The following is a 14,362-nucleotide window of genomic DNA, read 5'->3' on the forward strand; positions in this document are numbered from 1 at the left end:
GTACGTTTTGGTCCCTGAACTTTTTCCATATTTCCCGTTTGGTCCCTGAATTGCAATTCATCGTTACTCGTTACTCGTTCTGTTTGTCTCTCGGCGATAGTAATAATAGAAAAAACGCAGTTCAAAAAAAGCGAAAAAGGGGTGCAACACGAGGACTTCCCAGGAGGTCACCGATCCTAGTACTGCTCTCGCCCAAGCACGTTTAACTTCGGAGTTCTGATGGGATCCGGTGCATTAGTGCTGGTATGATCGCACCCGTCATACCTTGCACGATCATCGCATATATCCGCTGCCTTGCAACTCATTCAACCAAAATAAAAACTATCTTTAAAAGTACGTTTTGGTCCCTGAATTGCAATTCATCGTTACTCGTTACTCGTTACTCGTTCTGTTTGTCTCTCGGCGATAGTAATAATAGAAAAAACGCAGTTCAAAAAAAGCGAAAAAGGGGTGCAACACGAGGACTTCCCAGGAGGTCACCCATCCTAGTACTGCTCTCGCCCAAGCACGTTGATCTTCGGAGTTCTGATGGGATCCGGTGCATTAGTGCTGGTATGATCGCACCCGTCATACCTTGCACGATCATCGCATATATCCGCTGCCTTGCAAATCATTCAACCAAAATAAAAACTATCTTTAAAAGTACGTTTTGGTCCCTGAACTTTTTCCATATTTCCCGTTTGGTCCCTGAATTGCAATTCATCGTTACTCGTTACTCGTTCTGTTTGTCTCTCGGCGATAGTAATAATAGAAAAAACGCAGTTCAAAAAAAGCGAAAAAGGGGTGCAACACGAGGACTTCCCAGGAGGTCACCCATCCTAGTACTGCTCTCGCCCAAGCAGGTTTAACTTCGGAGTTCTGATGGGATCCGGTGCATTAGTGCTGGTATGATCGCACCCGTCATACCTTGCACGATCATCGCATATATCCGCTGCCTTGCAACTCATTCAACCAAAATAAAAACTATCTTTAAAAGTACGTTTTGGTCCCTGAACTTTTTCCATATTTCCCGTTTGGTCCCTGAATTGCAATTCATCGTTACTCGTTACTCGTTACTCGTTCTGTTTGTCTCTCGGCGATAGTAATAATAGAAAAAAAGCAGTTCAAAAAAAGCGAAAAAGGGGTGCAACACGAGGACTTCCCAGGAGGTCACCCATCCTAGTACTGCTCTCGCCCAAGCACGTTTAACTTCGGAGTTCTGATGGGATCCGGTGCATTAGTGCTGGTATGATCGCACCCGTCATACCTTGCACGATCATCGCATATATCCGCTGCCTTGCAACTCATTCAACCAAAATAAAAACTATCTTTAAAAGTACGTTTTGGTCCCTGAACTTTTTCCATATTTCCCGTTTGGTCCCTGAATTCCAATTCATCGTTACTCGTTACTCGTTACTCGTTCTGTTTGTCTCTCGGCGATAGTGATAATAGAAAAAACGCAGTTCAAAAAAAGCGAAAAAGGGGTGCAACACGAGGACTTCCCAGGAGGTCACCCATCCTAGTACTGCTCTCGCCCAAGCACGTTTATCTTCGGAGTTCTGATGGGATCCGGTGCATTAGTGCTGGTATGATCGCACCCGTCATACCTTGCACGATCATCGCATATATCCGCTGCCTTGCAACTCATTCAACCAAAATAAAAACTATCTTTAAAAGTACGTTTTGGTCCCTGAACTTTTTCCATATTTCCCGTTTGGTCCCTGAATTGCAATTCATCGTTACTCGTTACTCGTTCTGTTTGTCTCTCGGCGATAGTAATAATAGAAAAAACGCAGTTCAAAAAAAGCGAAAAAGGGGTGCAACACGAGGACTTCCCAGGAGGTCACCGATCCTAGTACTGCTCTCGCCCAAGCACGTTTAACTTCGGAGTTCTGATGGGATCCGGTGCATTAGTGCCGGTATGATCGCACCCGTCATACCTTGCACGATCATCGCATATATCCGCTGCCTTGCAACTCATTCAACCAAAATAAAAACTATCTTTAAAAGTACGTTTTGGTCCCTGAACTTTTTCCATATTTCCCGTTTGGTCCCTGAATTGCAATTCATCGTTACTCGTTACTCGTTACTCGTTCTGTTTGTCTCTCGGCGATAGTAATAATAGAAAAAACGCAGTTCAAAAAAAGCGAAAAAGGGGTGCAACACGAGGACTTCCCAGGAGGTCACCGATCCTAGTACTGCTCTCGCCCAAGCACGTTTAACTTCGGAGTTCTGATGGGATCCGGTGCATTAGTGCTGGTATGATCGCACCCGTCATACCTTGCACGATCATCGCATATATCCGCTGCCTTGCAACTCATTCAACCAAAATAAAAACTATCTTTAAAAGTACGTTTTGGTCCCTGAACTTTTTCCATATTTCCCGTTTGGTCCCTGAATTGCAATTCATCGTTACTCGTTACTCGTTACTCGTTCTGTTTGTCTCTCGGCGACAGTAATAATAGAAAAAACGCAGTTCAAAAAAAGCGAAAAAGGGGTGCAACACGAGGACTTCCCAGGAGGTCACCGATCCTAGTACTGCTCTCGCCCAAGCACGTTTAACTTCGGAGTTCTGATGGGATCTGGTGCATTAGTGCTGGTATGATCGCACCCGTCATACCTTGCACGATCATCGCATATATCCGCTGCCTTGCAACTCATTCAACCAAAATAAAAACTATCTTTAAAAGTACGTTTTGGTCCCTGAACTTTTTCCATATTTCCCGTTTGGTCCCTGAATTGCAATTCATCGTTACTCGTTACTCGTTCTGTTTGTCTCTCGGCGATAGTAATAATAGAAAAAACGCAGTTCAAAAAAAGCGAAAAAGGGGTGCAACACGAGGACTTCCCAGGAGGTCACCCATCCTAGTACTGCTCTCGCCCAAGCACGTTTAACTTCGGAGTTCTGATGGGATCCGGTGCATTAGTGCTGGTATGATCGCACCCGTCATACCTTGCACGATCATCGCATATATCCGCTGCCTTGCAACTCATTCAACCAAAATAAAAACTATCTTTAAAAGTACGTTTTGGTCCCTGAATTGCAATTCATCGTTACTCGTTACTCGTTACTCGTTCTGTTTGTCTCTCGGCGATAGTAATAATAGAAAAAACGCAGTTCAAAAAAAGCGAAAAAGGGGTGCAACACGAGGACTTCCCAGGAGGTCACCCATCCTAGTACTGCTCTCGCCCAAGCACGTTGATCTTCGGAGTTCTGATGGGATCCGGTGCATTAGTGCTGGTATGATCGCACCCGTCATACCTTGCACGATCATCGCATATATCCGCTGCCTTGCAACTCATTCAACCAAAATAAAAACTATCTTTAAAAGTACGTTTTGGTCCCTGAACTTTTTCCATATTTCCCGTTTGGTCCCTGAATTGCAATTCATCGTTACTCGTTACTCGTTCTGTTTGTCTCTCGGCGATAGTAATAATAGAAAAAACGCAGTTCAAAAAAAGCGAAAAAGGGGTGCAACACGAGGACTTCCCAGGAGGTCACCCATCCTAGTACTGCTCTCGCCCAAGCACGTTTAACTTCGGAGTTCTGATGGGATCCGGTGCATTAGTGCTGGTATGATCGCACCCGTCATACCTTGCACGATCATCGCATATATCCGCTGCCTTGCAACTCATTCAACCAAAATAAAAGCTATCTTTAAAAGTACGTTTTGGTCCCTGAACTTTTTCCATATTTCCCGTTTGGTCCCTGAATTGCAATTCATCGTTACTCGTTACTCGTTACTCGTTACTCGTTCTGTTTGTCTCTCGGCGATAGTAATAATAGAAAAAACGCAGTTCAAAAAAAGCGAAAAAGGGGTGCAACACGAGGACTTCCCTGGAGGTCACCCATCCTAGTACTGCTCTCGCCCAAGCACGTTGATCTTCGGAGTTCTGATGGGATCCGGTGCATTAGTGCTGGTATGATCGCACCCGTCATACCTTGCACGATCATCGCATATATCCGCTGCCTTGCAACTCATTCAACCAAAATAAAAACTATCTTTAAAAGTACGTTTTGGTCCCTGAACTTTTTCCATATTTCCCGTTTGGTCCCTGAATTGCAATTCATCGTTACTCGTTACTCGTTCTGTTTGTCTCTCGGCGATAGTAATAATAGAAAAAACGCAGTTCAAAAAAAGCGAAAAAGGGGTGCAACACGAGGACTTCCCAGGAGGTCACCCATCCTAGTACTGCTCTCGCCCAAGCACATTTAACTTCGGAGTTCTGATGGGATCCGGTGCATTAGTGCTGGTATGATCGCACCCGTCATACCTTGCACGATCATCGCATATATCCGCTGCCTTGCAACTCATTCAACCAAAATAAAAACTATCTTTAAAAGTACGTTTTGGTCCCTGAACTTTTTCCATATTTCCCGTTTGGTCCCTGAATTGCAATTCATCGTTACTCGTTACTCGTTACTCGTTACTCGTTCTGTTTGTCTCTCGGCGATAGTAATAATAGAAAAAACGCAGTTCAAAAAAAGCGAAAAAGGGGTGCAACACGAGGACTTCCCAGGAGGTCACCCATCCTAGTACTGCTCTCGCCCAAGCACGTTTATCTTCGGAGTTCTGATGGGATCCGGTGCATTAGTGCTGGTATGATCGCACCCGTCATACCTTGCACGATCATCGCATATATCCGCTGCCTTGCAACTCATTCAACCAAAATAAAAACTATCTTTAAAAGTACGTTTTGGTCCCTGAACTTTTTCCATATTTCCCGTTTGGTCCCTGAATTGCAATTCATCGTTACTCGTTACTCGTTACTCGTTCTGTTTGTCTCTCGGCGATAGTAATAATAGAAAAAACGCAGTTCAAAAAAAGCGAAAAAGGGGTGCAACACGAGGACTTCCCAGGAGGTCACCCATCCTAGTACTGCTCTCGCCCAAGCACGTTTAACTTCGGAGTTCTGATGGGATCCGGTGCATTAGTGCTGGTATGATCGCACCCGTCATACCTTGCACGATCATCGCATATATCCGCTGCCTTGCAACTCATTCAACCAAAATAAAAGCTATCTTTAAAAGTACGTTTTGGTCCCTGAACTTTTTCCATATTTCCCGTTTGGTCCCTGAATTGCAATTCATCGTTACTCGTTACTCGTTCTGTTTGTCTCTCGGCGATAGTAATAATAGAAAAAACGCAGTTCAAAAAAAGCATAAAAGGGGTGCAACACGAGGACTTCCCAGGAGGTCACCCATCCTAGTACTGCTCTCGCCCAAGCACATTTAACTTCGGAGTTCTGATGGGATCCGGTGCATTAGTGCTGGTATGATCGCACCCGTCATACCTTGCACGATCATCGCATATATCCGCTGCCTTGCAACTCATTCAACCAAAATAAAAACTATCTTTAAAAGTACGTTTTGGTCCCTGAACTTTTTCCATATTTCCCGTTTGGTCCCTGAATTGCAATTCATCGTTACTCGTTACTCGTTACTCGTTACTCGTTCTGTTTGTCTCTCGGCGATAGTAATAATAGAAAAAACGCAGTTCAAAAAAAGCGAAAAAGGGGTGCAACACGAGGACTTCCCAGGAGGTCACCCATCCTAGTACTGCTCTCGCCCAAGCACGTTTATCTTCGGAGTTCTGATGGGATCCGGTGCATTAGTGCTGGTATGATCGCACCCGTCATACCTTGCACGATCATCGCATATATCCGCTGCCTTGCAACTCATTCAACCAAAATAAAAACTATCTTTAAAAGTACGTTTTGGTCCCTGAACTTTTTCCATATTTCCCGTTTGGTCCCTGAATTGCAATTCATCGTTACTCGTTACTCGTTACTCGTTCTGTTTGTCTCTCGGCGATAGTAATAATAGAAAAAACGCAGTTCAAAAAAAGCGAAAAAGGGGTGCAACACGAGGACTTCCCAGGAGGTCACCCATCCTAGTACTGCTCTCGCCCAAGCACGTTTAACTTCGGAGTTCTGATGGGATCCGGTGCATTAGTGCTGGTATGATCGCACCCGTCATACCTTGCACGATCATCGCATATATCCGCTGCCTTGCAACTCATTCAACCAAAATAAAAGCTATCTTTAAAAGTACGTTTTGGTCCCTGAACTTTTTCCATATTTCCCGTTTGGTCCCTGAATTGCAATTCATCGTTACTCGTTACTCGTTCTGTTTGTCTCTCGGCGATAGTAATAATAGAAAAAACGCAGTTCAAAAAAAGCGAAAAAGGGGTGCAACACGAGGACTTCCCAGGAGGTCACCCATCCTAGTACTGCTCTCGCCCAAGCACGTTGATCTTCGGAGTTCTGATGGGATCCGGTGCATTAGTGCTGGTATGATCGCACCCGTCATACCTTGCACGATCATCGCATATATCCGCTGCCTTGCAACTCATTCAACCAAAATAAAAACTATCTTTAAAAGTACGTTTTGGTCCCTGAACTTTTTCCATATTTCCCGTTTGGTCCCTGAATTGCAATTCATCGTTACTCGTTACTCGTTACTCGTTCTGTTTGTCTCTCGGCGATAGTAATAATAGAAAAAACGCAGTTCAAAAAAAGCGAAAAAGGGGTGCAACACGAGGACTTCCCAAGAGGTCACCCATCCTAGTACTGCTCTCGCCCAAGCACGTTTAACTTCGGAGTTCTGATGGGATCCGGTGCATTAGTGCTGGTATGATCGCACCCGTCATACCTTGCACGATCATCGCATATATCCGCTGCCTTGCAACTCATTCAACCAAAATAAAAGCTATCTTTAAAAGTACGTTTTGGTCCCTGAACTTTTTCCATATTTCCCGTTTGGTCCCTGAATTGCAATTCATCGTTACTCGTTACTCGTTCTGTTTGTCTCTCGGCGATAGTAATAATAGAAAAAACGCAGTTCAAAAAAAGCGAAAAAGGGGTGCAACACGAGGACTTCCCAGGAGGTCACCCATCCTAGTACTGCTCTCGCCCAAGCACGTTGATCTTCGGAGTTCTGATGGGATCCGGTGCATTAGTGCTGGTATGATCGCACCCGTCATACCTTGCACGATCATCGCATATATCCGCTGCCTTGCAACTCATTCAACCAAAATAAAAACTATCTTTAAAAGTACGTTTTGGTCCCTGAACTTTTTCCATATTTCCCGTTTGGTCCCTGAATTGCAATTCATCGTTACTCGTTACTCGTTCTGTTTGTCTCTCGGCGATAGTAATAATAGAAAAAACGCAGTTCAAAAAAAGCGAAAAAGGGGTGCAACACGAGGACTTCCCAGGAGGTCACCCATCCTAGTACTGCTCTCGCCCAAGCACGTTTAACTTCGGAGTTCTGATGGGATCCGGTGCATTAGTGCTGGTATGATCGCACTCGTCATACCTTGCACGATCATCGCATATATCCGCTGCCTTGCAACTCATTCAACCAAAATAAAAACTATCTTTAAAAGTACGTTTTGGTCCCTGAACTTTTTCCATATTTCCCGTTTGGTCCCTGAATTGCAATTCATCGTTACTCGTTACTCGTTACTCGTTCTGTTTGTCTCTCGGCGATAGTAATAATAGAAAAAACGCAGTTCAAAAAAAGCGAAAAAGGGGTGCAACACGAGGACTTCCCAAGAGGTCACCGATCCTAGTACTGCTCTCGCCCAAGCACGTTTAACTTCGGAGTTCTGATGGGATCCGGTGCATTAGTGCTGGTATGATCGCACCCGTCATACCTTGCACGATCATCGCATATATCCGCTGCCTTGCAACTCATTCAACCAAAATAAAAACTATCTTTAAAAGTACGTTTTGGTCCCTGAACTTTTTCCATATTTCCCGTTTGGTCCCTGAATTGCAATTCATCGTTACTCGTTACTCGTTACTCGTTCTGTTTGTCTCTCGGCGATAGTAATAATAGAAAAAACGCAGTTCAAAAAAAGCGAAAAAGGGGTGCAACACGAGGACTTCCCAGGAGGTCACCCATCCTAGTACTGCTCTCGCCCAAGCACGTTTAACTTCGGAGTTCTGATGGGATCCGGTGCAATAGTGCCGGTATGATCGCACCTGTCATACCTTGCACGATCATCGCATATATCCGCTGCCTTGCAACTCATTCAACCAAAATAAAAACTATCTTTAAAAGTACCTTTTGGTCCCTGAACTTTTTCCATATTTCCCGTTTGGTCCCTGAATTGCAATTCATCGTTACTCGTTACTCGTTACTCGTTCTGTTTGTCTCTCGGCGATAGTAATAATAGAAAAAACGCAGTTCAAAAAAAGCGAAAAAGGGGTGCAACACGAGGACTTCCCAGGAGGTCACCGATCCTAGTACTGCTCTCGCCCAAGCACGTTTAACTTCGGAGTTCTGATGGGATCCGGTGCATTAGTGCTGGTATGATCGCACCCGTCATACCTTGCACGATCATCGCATATATCCGCTGCCTTGCAACTCATTCAACCAAAATAAAAACTATCTTTAAAAGTACGTTTTGGTCCCTGAACTTTTTCCATATTTCCCGTTTGGTCCCTGAATTGCAATTCATCGTTACTCGTTACTCGTTCTGTTTGTCTCTCGGCGATAGTAATAATAGAAAAAACGCAGTTCAAAAAAAGCGAAAAAGGGGTGCAACACGAGGACTTCCCAGGAGGTCACCCATCCTAGTACTGCTCTCGCCCAAGCACGTTTAACTTCGGAGTTCTGATGGGATCCGGTGCATTAGTGCTGGTATGATCGCACCCGTCATACCTTGCACGATCATCGCATATATCCGCTGCCTTGCAACTCATTCAACCAAAATAAAAACTATCTTTAAAAGTACGTTTTGGTCCCTGAACTTTTTCCATATTTCCCGTTTGGTCCCTGAATTGCAATTCATCGTTACTCGTTACTCGTTACTCGTTCTGTTTGTCTCTCGGCGATAGTAATAATAGAAAAAACGCAGTTCAAAAAAAGCGAAAAAGGGGTGCAACACGAGGACTTCCCAAGAGGTCACCGATCCTAGTACTGCTCTCGCCCAAGCACGTTTAACTTCGGAGTTCTGATGGGATCCGGTGCATTAGTGCTGGTATGATCGCACCCGTCATACCTTGCACGATCATCGCATATATCTGCTGCCTTGCAACTCATTCAACCAAAATAAAAACTATCTTTAAAAGTACGTTTTGGTCCCTGAACTTTTTCCATATTTCCCGTTTGGTCCCTGAATTGCAATTCATCGTTACTCGTTACTCGTTCTGTTTGTCTCTCGGCGATAGTAATAATAGAAAAAACGCAGTTCAAAAAAAGCGAAAAAGGGGTGCAACACGAGGACTTCCCAGGAGGTCACCCATCCTAGTACTGCTCTCGCCCAAGCACGTTTAACTTCGGAGTTCTGATGGGATCCGGTGCATTAGTGCTGGTATGATCGCACCCGTCATACCTTGCACGATCATCGCATATATCCGCTGCCTTGCAACTCATTCAACCAAAATAAAAACTATCTTTAAAAGTACCTTTTGGTCCCTGAACTTTTTCCATATTTCCCGTTTGGTCCCTGAATTGCAATTCATCGTTACTCGTTACTCGTTACTCGTTCTGTTTGTCTCTCGGCGATAGTAATAATAGAAAAAACGCAGTTCAAAAAAAGCGAAAAAGGGGTGCAACACGAGGACTTCCCAGGAGGTCACCGATCCTAGTACTGCTCTCGCCCAAGCACGTTTAACTTCGGAGTTCTGATGGGATCCGGTGCATTAGTGCTGGTATGATCGCACCCGTCATACCTTGCACGATCATCGCATATATCCGCTGCCTTGCAACTCATTCAACCAAAATAAAAACTATCTTTAAAAGTACGTTTTGGTCCCTGAACTTTTTCCATATTTCCCGTTTGGTCCCTGAATTTCAATTCATCGTTACTCGTTACTCGTTCTGTTTGTCTCTCGGCGATAGTAATAATAGAAAAAACGCAGTTCAAAAAAAGCGAAAAAGGGGTGCAACACGAGGACTTCCCAGGAGGTCACCCATCCTAGTACTGCTCTCACCCAAGCACGTTTAACTTCGGAGTTCTGATGGGATCCTGTGCATTAGTGCTGGTATGATCGCACCGGTCATACCTTGCACGATCATCGCATATATCCGCTGCCTTGCAACTCATTCAACCAAAATAAAAACTATCTTTAAAAGTACGTTTTGGTCCCTGAACTTTTTACATATTTCCCGTTTGGTCCCTGAATTGCAATTCATCGTTACTCGTTACTCGTTCTGTTTGTCTCTCGGCGATAGTAATAATAGAAAAAACGCAGTTCAAAAAAAGCGAAAAAGGGGTGCAACACGAGGACTTCCCAGGAGGTCACCGATCCTAGTACTGCTCTCGCCCAAGCACGTTTAACTTCGGAGTTCTGATGGGATCCGGTGCATTAGTGCTGGTATGATCGCACCCGTCATACCTTGCACGATCATCGCATATATCCGCTGCCTTGCAACTCATTCAACCAAAATAAAAACTATCTTTAAAAGTACGTTTTGGTCCCTGAATTGCAATTCATCGTTACTCGTTACTCGTTCTGTTTGTCTCTCGGCGATAGTAATAATAGAAAAAACGCAGTTCAAAAAAAGCGAAAAAGGGGTGCAACACGAGGACTTCCCAGGAGGTCACCGATCCTAGTACTGCTCTCGCCCAAGCACGTTTAACTTCGGAGTTCTGATGGGATCCGGTGCATTAGTGCTGGTATGATCGCACCCGTCATACCTTGCACGATCATCGCATATATCCGCTGCCTTGCAACTCATTCAACCAAAATAAAAACTATCTTTAAAAGTACGTTTTGGTCCCTGAATTGCAATTCATCGTTACTCGTTACTCGTTCTGTTTGTCTCTCGGCGATAGTAATAATAGAAAAAACGCAGTTCAAAAAAAGCGAAAAAGGGGTGCAACACGAGGACTTCCCAGGAGGTCACCCATCCTAGTACTGCTCTCGCCCAAGCACGTTTAACTTCGGAGTTCTGATGGGATCCGGTGCATTAGTGCTGGTATGATCGCACCCGTCATACCTTGCACGATCATCGCATATATCCGCTGCCTTGCAACTCATTCAACCAAAATAAAAACTATCTTTAAAAGTACGTTTTGGTCCCTGAACTTTTTCCATATTTCCCGTTTGGTCCCTGAATTGCAATTCATCGTTACTCGTTACTCGTTCTGTTTGTCTCTCGGCGATAGTAATAATAGAAAAAACGCAGTTCAAAAAAAGCGAAAAAGGGGTGCAACACGAGGACTTCCCAGGAGGTCACCCATCCTAGTACTGCTCTCGCCCAAGCACGTTTAACTTCGGAGTTCTGATGGGATCCGGTGCATTAGTGCTGGTATGATCGCACCCGTCATACCTTGCACGATCATCGCATTTATCCGCTGCCTTGCAACTCATTCAACCAAAATAAAAACTATCTTTAAAAGTACGTTTTGGTCCCTGAACTTTTTCCATATTTCCCGTTTGGTCCCTGAATTGCAATTCATCGTTACTCGTTACTCGTTACTCGTTCTGTTTGTCTCTCGGCGATAGTAATAATAGAAAAAACGCAGTTCAAAAAAAGCGAAAAAGGGGTGCAACACGAGGACTTCCCAGGAGGTCACCGATCCTAGTACTGCTCTCGCCCAAGCACGTTTAACTTCGGAGTTCTGATGGGATCCGGTGCATTAGTGCTGGTATGATCGCACCCGTCATACCTTGCACGATCATCGCATATATCCGCTGCCTTGCAACTCATTCAACCAAAATAAAAACTATCTTTAAAAGTACGTTTTGGTCCCTGAACTTTTTTCATATTTCCCGTTTGGTCCCTGAATTGCAATTCATCGTTACTCGTTACTCGTTCTGTTTGTCTCTCGGCGATAGTAATAATAGAAAAAACGCAGTTCAAAAAAAGCGAAAAAGGGGTGCAACACGAGGACTTCCCAGGAGGTCACCCATCCTAGTACTGCTCTCACCCAAGCACGTTTAACTTCGGAGTTCTGATGGGATCCTGTGCATTAGTGCTGGTATGATCGCACCGGTCATACCTTGCACGATCATCGCATATATCCGCTGCCTTGCAACTCATTCAACCAAAATAAAAACTATCTTTAAAAGTACGTTTTGGTCCCTGAACTTTTTCCATATTTCCCGTTTGGTCCCTGAATTGCAATTCATCGTTACTCGTTACTCGTTCTGTTTGTCTCTCGGCGATAGTAATAATAGAAAAAACGCAGTTCAAAAAAAGCGAAAAAGGGGTGCAACACGAGGACTTCCCAGGAGGTCACCGATCCTAGTACTGCTCTCGCCCAAGCACGTTTAACTTCGGAGTTCTGATGGGATCCGGTGCATTAGTGCTGGTATGATCGCACCCGTCATACCTTGCACGATCATCGCATATATCCGCTGCCTTGCAACTCATTCAACCAAAATAAAAACTATCTTTAAAAGTACGTTTTGGTCCCTGAACGTTTTCCATATTTCCCGTTTGGTCCCTGAATTGCAATTCATCGTTACTCGTTACTCGTTCTGTTTGTCTCTCGGCGATAGTAATAATAGAAAAAACGCAGTTCAAAAAAAGCGAAAAAGGGGTGCAACAAGAGGACTTCCCAGGAGGTCACCCATCCTAGTACTGCTCTCGCCCAAGCACGTTTAACTTCGGAGTTCTGATGGGATCCGGTGCATTAGTGCTGGTATGATCGCACCCGTCATACCTTGCACGATCATCGCATATATCCGCTGCCTTGCAACTCATTCAACCAAAATAAAAACTATCTTTAAAAGTACGTTTTGGTCCCTGAACTTTTTCCATATTTCCCGTTTGGTCCCTGAATTGCAATTCATCGTTACTCGTTACTCGTTACTCGTTCTGTTTGTCTCTCGGCGATAGTAATAATAGAAAAAACGCAGTTCAAAAAAAGCGAAAAAGGGGTGCAACACGAGGACTTCCCAGGAGGTCACCGATCCTAGTACTGCTCTCGCCCAAGCACGTTTAACTTCGGAGTTCTGATGGGATCCGGTGCATTAGTGCTGGTATGATCGCACCCGTCATACCTTGCACGATCATCGCATATATCCGCTGCCTTGCAACTCATTCAACCAAAATAAAAACTATCTTTAAAAGTACGTTTTGGTCCCTGAACTTTTTCCATATTTCCCGTTTGGTCCCTGAATTGCAATTCATCGTTACTCGTTACTCGTTCTGTTTGTCTCTCGGCGATAGTAATAATAGAAAAAACGCAGTTCAAAAAAAGCGAAAAAGGGGTGCAACACGAGGACTTCCCAGGAGGTCACCCATCCTAGTACTGCTCTCACCCAAGCACGTTTAACTTCGGAGTTCTGATGGGATCCTGTGCATTAGTGCTGGTATGATCGCACCGGTCATACCTTGCACGATCATCGCATATATCCGCTGCCTTGCAACTCATTCAACCAAAATAAAAACTATCTTTAAAAGTACGTTTTGGTCCCTGAACTTTTTCCATATTTCCCGTTTGGTCCCTGAATTGCAATTCATCGTTACTCGTTACTCGTTCTGTTTGTCTCTCGGCGATAGTAATAATAGAAAAAACGCAGTTCAAAAAAAGCGAAAAAGGGGTGCAACACGAGGACTTCCCAGGAGGTCACCCATCCTAGTACTGCTCTCGCCCAAGCACGTTTAACTTCGGAGTTCTGATGGGATCCGGTGCATTAGTGCTGGTATGATCGCACCCGTCATACCTTGCACGATCATCGCATATATCCGCTGCCTTGCAACTCATTCAACCAAAATAAAAACTATCTTTAAAAGTACGTTTTGGTCCCTGAATTGCAATTCATCGTTACTCGTTACTCGTTACTCGTTCTGTTTGTCTCTCGGCGATAGTAATAATAGAAAAAACGCAGTTCAAAAAAAGCGAAAAAGGGGTGCAACACGAGGACTTCCCAGGAGGTCACCCATCCTAGTACTGCTCTCGCCCAAGCACGTTGATCTTCGGAGTTCTGATGGGATCCGGTGCATTAGTGCTGGTATGATCGCACCCGTCATACCTTGCACGATCATCGCATATATCCGCTGCCTTGCAACTCATTCAACCAAAATAAAAACTATCTTTAAAAGTACGTTTTGGTCCCTGAACTTTTTCCATATTTCCCGTTTGGTCCCTGAATTGCAATTCATCGTTACTCGTTACTCGTTCTGTTTGTCTCTCGGCGATAGTAATAATAGAAAAAACGCAGTTCAAAAAAAGCGAAAAAGGGGTGCAACACGAGGACTTCCCAGGAGGTCACCCATCCTAGTACTGCTCTCGCCCAAGCACGTTTTACTTCGGAGTTCTGATGGGATCCGGTGCATTAGTGCTGGTATGATCGCACCCGTCATACCTTGCACGATCATCGCATATATCCGCTGCCTTGCAACTCATTCAACCAAAATAAAAACTATCTTTAAAAGTACGTTTTGGTCCCTGAACTTTTTCCATATTTCCCG

At 44.4% G+C, this 14,362-nt stretch overlaps 43 non-coding genes across 43 annotated transcripts; all 43 read right to left on the bottom strand.

Moving 5' to 3' along the window:
- Nucleotides 1-138: 138 nt before the first annotated feature.
- Nucleotides 139-257, bottom strand: LOC126658509 (5S ribosomal RNA). Its single transcript, XR_007634094.1, has one exon. It is a non-coding gene; the product is annotated as a 5S ribosomal RNA (ribosomal RNA).
- A 190-nt stretch (nucleotides 258-447) lies between these two features.
- LOC126658609 (5S ribosomal RNA) lies at nucleotides 448-566 on the bottom strand. The gene has a single exon (XR_007634190.1). It is a non-coding gene; the product is annotated as a 5S ribosomal RNA (ribosomal RNA).
- Nucleotides 567-780: 214 nt separating this feature from the next.
- LOC126658364 (5S ribosomal RNA) lies at nucleotides 781-899 on the bottom strand. Its single transcript, XR_007633953.1, has one exon. It is a non-coding gene; the product is annotated as a 5S ribosomal RNA (ribosomal RNA).
- Nucleotides 900-1,120: 221 nt separating this feature from the next.
- Nucleotides 1,121-1,239, bottom strand: LOC126659208 (5S ribosomal RNA). The gene has a single exon (XR_007634760.1). It is a non-coding gene; the product is annotated as a 5S ribosomal RNA (ribosomal RNA).
- A 221-nt stretch (nucleotides 1,240-1,460) lies between these two features.
- On the bottom strand, nucleotides 1,461-1,579 carry LOC126658067 (5S ribosomal RNA). The gene has a single exon (XR_007633668.1). It is a non-coding gene; the product is annotated as a 5S ribosomal RNA (ribosomal RNA).
- A 214-nt stretch (nucleotides 1,580-1,793) lies between these two features.
- LOC126658551 (5S ribosomal RNA) lies at nucleotides 1,794-1,912 on the bottom strand. Its single transcript, XR_007634133.1, has one exon. It is a non-coding gene; the product is annotated as a 5S ribosomal RNA (ribosomal RNA).
- A 221-nt stretch (nucleotides 1,913-2,133) lies between these two features.
- Nucleotides 2,134-2,252, bottom strand: LOC126658510 (5S ribosomal RNA). The gene has a single exon (XR_007634095.1). It is a non-coding gene; the product is annotated as a 5S ribosomal RNA (ribosomal RNA).
- A 221-nt stretch (nucleotides 2,253-2,473) lies between these two features.
- LOC126658682 (5S ribosomal RNA) lies at nucleotides 2,474-2,592 on the bottom strand. The gene has a single exon (XR_007634262.1). It is a non-coding gene; the product is annotated as a 5S ribosomal RNA (ribosomal RNA).
- A 214-nt stretch (nucleotides 2,593-2,806) lies between these two features.
- Nucleotides 2,807-2,925, bottom strand: LOC126659220 (5S ribosomal RNA). Its single transcript, XR_007634771.1, has one exon. It is a non-coding gene; the product is annotated as a 5S ribosomal RNA (ribosomal RNA).
- A 190-nt stretch (nucleotides 2,926-3,115) lies between these two features.
- LOC126658610 (5S ribosomal RNA) lies at nucleotides 3,116-3,234 on the bottom strand. The gene has a single exon (XR_007634191.1). It is a non-coding gene; the product is annotated as a 5S ribosomal RNA (ribosomal RNA).
- A 214-nt stretch (nucleotides 3,235-3,448) lies between these two features.
- LOC126659232 (5S ribosomal RNA) lies at nucleotides 3,449-3,567 on the bottom strand. The gene has a single exon (XR_007634782.1). It is a non-coding gene; the product is annotated as a 5S ribosomal RNA (ribosomal RNA).
- Nucleotides 3,568-3,795: 228 nt separating this feature from the next.
- LOC126658708 (5S ribosomal RNA) lies at nucleotides 3,796-3,914 on the bottom strand. Its single transcript, XR_007634285.1, has one exon. It is a non-coding gene; the product is annotated as a 5S ribosomal RNA (ribosomal RNA).
- A 214-nt stretch (nucleotides 3,915-4,128) lies between these two features.
- LOC126659357 (5S ribosomal RNA) lies at nucleotides 4,129-4,247 on the bottom strand. Its single transcript, XR_007634901.1, has one exon. It is a non-coding gene; the product is annotated as a 5S ribosomal RNA (ribosomal RNA).
- A 228-nt stretch (nucleotides 4,248-4,475) lies between these two features.
- Nucleotides 4,476-4,594, bottom strand: LOC126658068 (5S ribosomal RNA). The gene has a single exon (XR_007633669.1). It is a non-coding gene; the product is annotated as a 5S ribosomal RNA (ribosomal RNA).
- A 221-nt stretch (nucleotides 4,595-4,815) lies between these two features.
- LOC126659245 (5S ribosomal RNA) lies at nucleotides 4,816-4,934 on the bottom strand. The gene has a single exon (XR_007634794.1). It is a non-coding gene; the product is annotated as a 5S ribosomal RNA (ribosomal RNA).
- A 214-nt stretch (nucleotides 4,935-5,148) lies between these two features.
- On the bottom strand, nucleotides 5,149-5,267 carry LOC126659358 (5S ribosomal RNA). The gene has a single exon (XR_007634902.1). It is a non-coding gene; the product is annotated as a 5S ribosomal RNA (ribosomal RNA).
- A 228-nt stretch (nucleotides 5,268-5,495) lies between these two features.
- Nucleotides 5,496-5,614, bottom strand: LOC126658070 (5S ribosomal RNA). Its single transcript, XR_007633671.1, has one exon. It is a non-coding gene; the product is annotated as a 5S ribosomal RNA (ribosomal RNA).
- Nucleotides 5,615-5,835: 221 nt separating this feature from the next.
- LOC126659256 (5S ribosomal RNA) lies at nucleotides 5,836-5,954 on the bottom strand. Its single transcript, XR_007634805.1, has one exon. It is a non-coding gene; the product is annotated as a 5S ribosomal RNA (ribosomal RNA).
- Nucleotides 5,955-6,168: 214 nt separating this feature from the next.
- Nucleotides 6,169-6,287, bottom strand: LOC126658611 (5S ribosomal RNA). Its single transcript, XR_007634192.1, has one exon. It is a non-coding gene; the product is annotated as a 5S ribosomal RNA (ribosomal RNA).
- A 221-nt stretch (nucleotides 6,288-6,508) lies between these two features.
- LOC126659321 (5S ribosomal RNA) lies at nucleotides 6,509-6,627 on the bottom strand. The gene has a single exon (XR_007634866.1). It is a non-coding gene; the product is annotated as a 5S ribosomal RNA (ribosomal RNA).
- A 214-nt stretch (nucleotides 6,628-6,841) lies between these two features.
- Nucleotides 6,842-6,960, bottom strand: LOC126658613 (5S ribosomal RNA). Its single transcript, XR_007634194.1, has one exon. It is a non-coding gene; the product is annotated as a 5S ribosomal RNA (ribosomal RNA).
- A 214-nt stretch (nucleotides 6,961-7,174) lies between these two features.
- Nucleotides 7,175-7,293, bottom strand: LOC126657998 (5S ribosomal RNA). Its single transcript, XR_007633602.1, has one exon. It is a non-coding gene; the product is annotated as a 5S ribosomal RNA (ribosomal RNA).
- Nucleotides 7,294-7,514: 221 nt separating this feature from the next.
- LOC126658581 (5S ribosomal RNA) lies at nucleotides 7,515-7,633 on the bottom strand. The gene has a single exon (XR_007634163.1). It is a non-coding gene; the product is annotated as a 5S ribosomal RNA (ribosomal RNA).
- Nucleotides 7,634-7,854: 221 nt separating this feature from the next.
- LOC126658340 (5S ribosomal RNA) lies at nucleotides 7,855-7,973 on the bottom strand. The gene has a single exon (XR_007633929.1). It is a non-coding gene; the product is annotated as a 5S ribosomal RNA (ribosomal RNA).
- A 221-nt stretch (nucleotides 7,974-8,194) lies between these two features.
- LOC126658511 (5S ribosomal RNA) lies at nucleotides 8,195-8,313 on the bottom strand. Its single transcript, XR_007634096.1, has one exon. It is a non-coding gene; the product is annotated as a 5S ribosomal RNA (ribosomal RNA).
- A 214-nt stretch (nucleotides 8,314-8,527) lies between these two features.
- On the bottom strand, nucleotides 8,528-8,646 carry LOC126659268 (5S ribosomal RNA). The gene has a single exon (XR_007634816.1). It is a non-coding gene; the product is annotated as a 5S ribosomal RNA (ribosomal RNA).
- Nucleotides 8,647-8,867: 221 nt separating this feature from the next.
- Nucleotides 8,868-8,986, bottom strand: LOC126658582 (5S ribosomal RNA). The gene has a single exon (XR_007634164.1). It is a non-coding gene; the product is annotated as a 5S ribosomal RNA (ribosomal RNA).
- Nucleotides 8,987-9,200: 214 nt separating this feature from the next.
- Nucleotides 9,201-9,319, bottom strand: LOC126659279 (5S ribosomal RNA). The gene has a single exon (XR_007634827.1). It is a non-coding gene; the product is annotated as a 5S ribosomal RNA (ribosomal RNA).
- A 221-nt stretch (nucleotides 9,320-9,540) lies between these two features.
- LOC126658512 (5S ribosomal RNA) lies at nucleotides 9,541-9,659 on the bottom strand. The gene has a single exon (XR_007634097.1). It is a non-coding gene; the product is annotated as a 5S ribosomal RNA (ribosomal RNA).
- A 214-nt stretch (nucleotides 9,660-9,873) lies between these two features.
- LOC126658784 (5S ribosomal RNA) lies at nucleotides 9,874-9,992 on the bottom strand. Its single transcript, XR_007634358.1, has one exon. It is a non-coding gene; the product is annotated as a 5S ribosomal RNA (ribosomal RNA).
- Nucleotides 9,993-10,206: 214 nt separating this feature from the next.
- LOC126658514 (5S ribosomal RNA) lies at nucleotides 10,207-10,325 on the bottom strand. Its single transcript, XR_007634098.1, has one exon. It is a non-coding gene; the product is annotated as a 5S ribosomal RNA (ribosomal RNA).
- Nucleotides 10,326-10,508: 183 nt separating this feature from the next.
- LOC126658515 (5S ribosomal RNA) lies at nucleotides 10,509-10,627 on the bottom strand. The gene has a single exon (XR_007634099.1). It is a non-coding gene; the product is annotated as a 5S ribosomal RNA (ribosomal RNA).
- A 183-nt stretch (nucleotides 10,628-10,810) lies between these two features.
- LOC126659291 (5S ribosomal RNA) lies at nucleotides 10,811-10,929 on the bottom strand. Its single transcript, XR_007634838.1, has one exon. It is a non-coding gene; the product is annotated as a 5S ribosomal RNA (ribosomal RNA).
- Nucleotides 10,930-11,143: 214 nt separating this feature from the next.
- On the bottom strand, nucleotides 11,144-11,262 carry LOC126659303 (5S ribosomal RNA). The gene has a single exon (XR_007634849.1). It is a non-coding gene; the product is annotated as a 5S ribosomal RNA (ribosomal RNA).
- A 221-nt stretch (nucleotides 11,263-11,483) lies between these two features.
- On the bottom strand, nucleotides 11,484-11,602 carry LOC126658516 (5S ribosomal RNA). The gene has a single exon (XR_007634100.1). It is a non-coding gene; the product is annotated as a 5S ribosomal RNA (ribosomal RNA).
- Nucleotides 11,603-11,816: 214 nt separating this feature from the next.
- Nucleotides 11,817-11,935, bottom strand: LOC126658786 (5S ribosomal RNA). The gene has a single exon (XR_007634360.1). It is a non-coding gene; the product is annotated as a 5S ribosomal RNA (ribosomal RNA).
- A 214-nt stretch (nucleotides 11,936-12,149) lies between these two features.
- On the bottom strand, nucleotides 12,150-12,268 carry LOC126658517 (5S ribosomal RNA). The gene has a single exon (XR_007634101.1). It is a non-coding gene; the product is annotated as a 5S ribosomal RNA (ribosomal RNA).
- Nucleotides 12,269-12,482: 214 nt separating this feature from the next.
- Nucleotides 12,483-12,601, bottom strand: LOC126658461 (5S ribosomal RNA). Its single transcript, XR_007634047.1, has one exon. It is a non-coding gene; the product is annotated as a 5S ribosomal RNA (ribosomal RNA).
- A 221-nt stretch (nucleotides 12,602-12,822) lies between these two features.
- LOC126658518 (5S ribosomal RNA) lies at nucleotides 12,823-12,941 on the bottom strand. Its single transcript, XR_007634102.1, has one exon. It is a non-coding gene; the product is annotated as a 5S ribosomal RNA (ribosomal RNA).
- A 214-nt stretch (nucleotides 12,942-13,155) lies between these two features.
- On the bottom strand, nucleotides 13,156-13,274 carry LOC126658787 (5S ribosomal RNA). The gene has a single exon (XR_007634361.1). It is a non-coding gene; the product is annotated as a 5S ribosomal RNA (ribosomal RNA).
- A 214-nt stretch (nucleotides 13,275-13,488) lies between these two features.
- LOC126659314 (5S ribosomal RNA) lies at nucleotides 13,489-13,607 on the bottom strand. Its single transcript, XR_007634860.1, has one exon. It is a non-coding gene; the product is annotated as a 5S ribosomal RNA (ribosomal RNA).
- Nucleotides 13,608-13,797: 190 nt separating this feature from the next.
- Nucleotides 13,798-13,916, bottom strand: LOC126658614 (5S ribosomal RNA). Its single transcript, XR_007634195.1, has one exon. It is a non-coding gene; the product is annotated as a 5S ribosomal RNA (ribosomal RNA).
- A 214-nt stretch (nucleotides 13,917-14,130) lies between these two features.
- On the bottom strand, nucleotides 14,131-14,249 carry LOC126657968 (5S ribosomal RNA). The gene has a single exon (XR_007633574.1). It is a non-coding gene; the product is annotated as a 5S ribosomal RNA (ribosomal RNA).
- Nucleotides 14,250-14,362: the final 113 nt, after the last annotated feature.

This window comes from Mercurialis annua, linkage group LG7, assembly GCF_937616625.2.
Source record: "Mercurialis annua linkage group LG7, ddMerAnnu1.2, whole genome shotgun sequence".
Lineage (NCBI taxonomy): Eukaryota > Viridiplantae > Streptophyta > Magnoliopsida > Malpighiales > Euphorbiaceae > Mercurialis > Mercurialis annua.